The sequence below is a fragment of the Euphorbia lathyris genome, chromosome 7 (genome assembly GCF_963576675.1).
Source record: "Euphorbia lathyris chromosome 7, ddEupLath1.1, whole genome shotgun sequence".
Taxonomy (NCBI): Eukaryota; Viridiplantae; Streptophyta; class Magnoliopsida; order Malpighiales; family Euphorbiaceae; genus Euphorbia; species Euphorbia lathyris.
Window position 1 is genome coordinate 67,788,079 of NC_088916.1, and position 5,892 is coordinate 67,793,970.

Consider the following 5,892-nt stretch of genomic DNA (forward strand, 5'->3'; position numbering starts at 1 on the left):
CCGATTTTGCGTTTAATTTGGGTTGCTTTTCTTTGTTGGGATTCTTTCTTGGTCGCTTTGTGACTTTTTCTTCTTTCGTCATGTCTCTTCAGGATATCGTCGATCCTGCCAGAGTGCTTGAAGTGCAAAAGGCGATATCGGCGATGCCACATCCCTATGTGTACTATCCGCCGACTGGGGATCATGATGGGGAGCGGAATGCCCGGTATGCCTCCTCGGTGTGGATGAAACGAGGTGCTAACTTGCAAAAAAGAAATACGAAGAGTGAGAGTTCTACGCCGTATACTGGGTCGGTGATGGATTCCTGCGAAGTGGCCGTTAGTGCGTTTTCTTCGACTGAGAAGAAAATTTGGTCACAAGATGGTATTGGCTTTCTTAACCCTGACGAGACAGTCGCGCCTGTGCTGAACCCTCATCCTTCATGGATTAAGAGGCTCCTTGCCGATGAACTGGAAAGGGTGACGAACCTTCCTCTCGAATCTGAGTATCGACGAGTGGGACGCCATGCTTCACCGTCTCGCCCGTACGGCCCGACGTTTGTTGACCCTCTAAAGCCTCGAAGTGTGGTTTTTCTTGAGTTTGCCAGGTAAGGTTACCTCGGGCCCATTCCGGTGAATCCAAATCATCGTGTGACTCATGTTGGTAAGGTGTGTTTGTATCATAGGCAAAACAGACATAACACTGATGAGTGTGTGGATTGGTGAGCAGTGCATCAAGATTTGATGGATGATGAGGCTATCCCTAACCCTGATCGTGCCAATGTGAAGCCTTAGTGGATGTTGGTTTTCTATTGATGTTTGTTAGATTTCTGTTTTGCGTATGTGCTTTTGATGTATGTGTAATGTATCACCATTCGTTAATGAACTTTGTGACGCTTTTTTCAGTCTTTAAAATTTGTATTCTGGTTAACGGTTTATACCATCGAAGTGTTTGTTTAGGCGTTCGAGCTGCTCGAGGGGCCTTTGACTAACAGCTAGTGTTATTGAGCGAGGACCTCATCGGGTGGCTCGTGTTTTGTTCAATCGGTAACAACATGAGGTTGTTTATGCGATTGCTAAGAGCCGTCCGGGAAGCTCGAGAAGCCTTTGAATAACATCTAGTGTTATTGAGCGAGGACCTCATCGGGTAGCTCGCGTTTTGGTCAATCGATAACAACATGGGGTTGTGTATGTGATTTCTAGGATGCGTTCGAGAAGCTCGAGAAGCCTTTGAATAACATCTAGTGTTATTGAGCGAGGACCTCATCGGGTAGCTCGCGTTTTGGTCAATCGGTAACAATATGGGGTTGTTTATGCGATTTCTAGGAGGCGTTCGAGAAGCTCGATAAGCCTTTGAATAACATCTAGTGTTATTGAGCGAGGACCTCATCGGGTAGCTCGCGTCTTGGTCAATCGGTAACAATATGGGGTTGTTTATGCGATTGCTAGGAGGCATTCGAGAAGCTCGAGAAGCCTTTGAATAACATCAAGTGTTATTGAGCGAGGACCTCATCGGGTAGCTCGCGTCTTGGTCAATCAGTAACAACATGGGGTTGTTTATGCGATTTCTAGGAGGCGTTCGAGAAGCTCGAGAAGCCTTTGAATAACATCAAGTGTTATTGAGCGAGGACCTCATCGGGTAGCTCACGTCTTGGTCAATCGATAACAACATGGGGTTGTTTATGAGATTGCTAGGAGGCGTTCGAGAAGCTCGAGAAGCCTTTGAATAACATCAAGTGTTATTGAGCGAGGACCTCATCGGGTAGCTCGCGTGTTGGTCAATCGGTAATAAGACGGGGTTGTTTATGCGATTGCTAGGAGGCGTTCGAGAAGCACGAGAAGCCTTTGAATAACATCTGATTGTATTAAATAAACATTTGATTTGATTCGTCATTGATAGGTTACATGAGCTATTGATAATATTTTTTCAACGTCTGGATGTTCCAACTATTGTCGAAAACCAACCCGTCTAAGGAGGCGATTCTGTAGGCTCCGTTGTGTAGGACCGTGTCAACCTTGTAAGGCCCTTCCCATGTTTGTCCTAGCTTTCCCTTGGCGAGCGGGGATTGAGCGACGGCCACATCACGGAGCACAATGTCCCCTACTTGGAACGTGCGGGGTCATACCCGTTTGTTGTGATATCATGCCAAGCTTTGTTTATGGGCCGTGATGTGGAGCAGGGCATTAAGGCGTTCCTCCTCCAGTCGCTCGCCGGCCTCAGTAAGTTCCTCATTGTTACTGGCCTGCTCGTAAGTGATTTGGCGAGGAGATCGAAGGATTACTTCAGAGGGTGCCATTGCTTCCGCTCCATGTGTTAGGAAGAAAGGAGTTCATCCCGTGCCGGAGTGCGGGGTTGTGCGATACGACCATAACACCGGTGGAATATGGTCGGGCCATGCTTGCCCTTTGTCAAAAAGGCGTGCTTTTATTCCTCACAGAATCGTTCGGTTGCTGACTTCAGTGAGTCCGTTACTTTAAGGGTGTGCAACCGATGTGTAGCGACCCCTGATGCCCCATTCGGAGCAGAAGTCGCGGAACTGAACGCAGTCAAACTGTCGTCCGTTATCTGTGATGAAAGAATGAGGGACTCTGAAGCGGTATATTATTGTTCTTTTGAGGAAGCTTATGACATTGTCGATGGTTATCTTCACGATGGCTTCTGCCTCAATCCATTTCGTGAAGTGATCGACCGCGACTACCACGAATCGCTTCTGTGCTAAGGCTATCGGAAAGGGGCCGAGCAGATCAACTCCCCATACGGCGAAAGGCCAGGGTGTGATGATGCCTTTGAGAGGAGCCACCGGTGCATGATGGGTATTTGCATGCATCTGACATGCCTGGCACTTACGCACTATTCGGACCGCATCGGAGTCCATAGTCTGCCAGTAAAGTCCCTGAAGCCGGGACTTTTTTGCAATGGACCGAGCACCCTGATGTGAGCTGCAGACTCCCTAATGTATTTCTTTTAGACAGTGATCTCCTTCTTCCTCGGATATGCAACGCAACCAAGGCTGGCTGGACGATTTCCAATACAGGATGCCGTCATGCATTGCGTGCCGCCAGGATCGCCGAACCACGAGGGATGCTTGAGTCCTGTCTTCCGACAGGGCTCCATCTTCTAGGTATCTGATTATATGACTCCTCCATCCGTTTGTTGCTGCGTCGATGTTAAGCCCAAAATATACCTAAAATATCATATATAAATACGTTAAATTTACATTGAATTCGTGCTAATTATATTCATTTGGAATACTTTTACGTCTTTATTTACTTCTTTGATGCAAGGTACTTAATTATTTGGTTAAATCCAAATAGGAGCTAAAATGGAGCTAAAACGGAGCTAAAATGGAGGAAAAACCTAAAAAACGTACCGAGAATGCATATCAGTCAGAAGAACGCTCAAGGAGGACGAGAAGTAGTCGAGAGACAGGGAGATAACTCTCTGTCGCGACTGAGATTTTCATAATCTCAGTCGCGACTTACGAAAGGCGTCAAGGAATAAGAATGAAGTCTTCAAACTCACCCATGTACCCCCTGTCACGACTGAGATTTTCAGAATCTCAGTCGCGACAGCGAAGTATTCTGCACATAAATCACATGTTTTAATCCGAGAAACGCGTCTGTTCGTTTGGATAAAAGCGACCCTTCACCAGCGGACACGACTCATCATTTACAACCCTTCAACAACTATAAATAAGTGATCCATTTCAGAAATTGAGAGGTTGGAAAAGTTAAAGAAATTAGAGAAGAAAGTTATTATGTTGAGTTTCTGATTCAGAAAAGAATCAGAAAGTTAGATTTCATTTCTATAAACAAACTTGCTATACACAAGTTGTTATTAGATTAGTTATAAACACAGTATTAGTTTAGTTTCTAAGGTTGATCAGAGACAAGTTTTCATTCTGGTAGTGGACTGACCAGTCTCTATTTCGAAGATCCAGCGAGAAGAATTGACGGCTGAAGCGCATGAGGTTTGACGCACCTACGGAGTTTGAGGGAAAGATTGTCAACCCGGATCTCAAAGTTTTCGTTACAATGCTATCCAAGTTTCTACTTCTCTGTTAACTTGTGAAAATTCACATTTCATTAATGATATACTTATTTATTCAATACATTCTTACTGTTGTTATTTTGATATTGTTCTGACAAAATGATTTTCAAAATGATAAATTGGTGTTTTTATTAAAACATTCTATTCCATCTTATTCATATAAGAACTTTGTTGAACACTTGACAGATTTAGTTTTTATGGATGACATGATCGCTGATCGCGGCTTATCAGACATAAAATACTAGTTTGATTAAGGTAGCAATCTGCTCCGATCCAGAGAGATTTCTACGGTTCAAAGCCATTTAATTGAATAAATCGCTATATTATTACATGTCCATAATCTTTACAAAGTTAAAGTTGCTTTCTTTGCTTTATGAAAATGAGTTTTATACCTTCTATTTACTCCAATTACGGAAGTATATGTCTTGTAATCAAAACCTCAAGACAGAACTGTTCTCTAAACTCGATATAATACTTCTATCTAATCCTAATTTACCAAAACCAATTCCATCAATTAAACGAATTTCTTTTATTAAACCTAAACACGTGATTAAAACCGAATTAAATAAAGTTTTAGTTAAAAAACGTTCCCTATGGGTTAGATATCTTTTATTACTACAAGCGTATACCGTGCACTTGCGGAAATCGCTCAACAAGTTTTTGGCGCCGTTGCCGGGGAACGCCAAAATTTTTGACAAAATTTTAAATTTTTCGTGTTTTATTTCGAATCTAGGTTTAAATATACTTATTTTAACTTTTATAATTTAATAATTTTCATTTACTAATTTATTTATTTTTCAAAATTCTGTTTTGTAGGTAGTTTCGGTTCGTGCAAGATTTCAGGTTCATGCGCAGTTCTCGAAGTTCAGGCATTGTACCAGACCCTATAGACCCAGAAATTGAGAAAACTATTAGGAAGAACAAGAAAAACAAGAAAAACAAAAATAAGACTCCAGTAAAAACATTTACCGAGCCAGAAAAAATGGCAGACCCACCAACACTTATGGATTACGCTAGACCAGGTGTGGCCGGTGTGACCAATAGTATCGTTAGACCCAGAATCACCGCAAACCAATTTGAAATTAAGCCAGCTTTGCTTAATATGTTGCAAAATAATGTAACATTTTATGGGTTACCTAACGAAAATCCTAACACCCATTTAACAAATTTCCTTGAAATTTGTGACACTTTTAAAATCCCAGATGTGACTGCAGAAGCAATCAAACTTCACCTCTTTCCTTTCACTTTGAAGGATAGAGCCAAAGAATGGTTAACTTCTATGCCAGCCGCAACTTTTGCCACTTGGGAACAATTTCTCCCAAGCATTTTTATCGAAATATTTTCCTTTAGCAAAAACCGCAAGAGTCATAAAGGAGTTAACATCTTTTTTTCAAAATGATAATGAGACTCTTTATGAAACTTGGGAACGTTTTAAAGAACTTCAACGTTTATGCCCACACCACCAATTACCCGCTGAACTTTTAATGCAAACATTCTACAATGGACTAAATCCTACAACTAGGGGTTCATTAGATGCTATGTCGGGAGGGCTATTTATGAAGAAAACATCAGCCCAAGCGAGAGAACTTTTGGAGGAAATGGCAATCAACAGCAGTATGTGGCCCGCGGAACGTGGACATATGCTGGTGGCAAAACCATCATCCTCAACCACACCATCAGTTAAAGGTATAGTTGAACTTGATCCAGTCGTGATGCTACAAGCCCAATTTTCTGCTTTATCGCACAAAATTGACAAATTTATGGCACCACGCGATACCAATGGTAATCCAATCCAAACGGATGTGGATTACGAAAATATGAGTGAGATCGAACAGGTAAATTTTGTCCAAGGGCAAAACCAAA

The 5,892-nt window shown here is 42.3% G+C and overlaps 1 non-coding gene across 1 annotated transcript; it reads right to left on the bottom strand.

Moving 5' to 3' along the window:
* Positions 1 to 5,390: 5,390 nt before the first annotated feature.
* On the bottom strand, positions 5,391 to 5,497 carry LOC136201649 (small nucleolar RNA R71). Its single transcript, XR_010673995.1, has one exon. It is a non-coding gene; the product is annotated as a small nucleolar RNA R71 (small nucleolar RNA).
* Between the last annotated feature and the right edge of the window lie 395 nt (positions 5,498 to 5,892).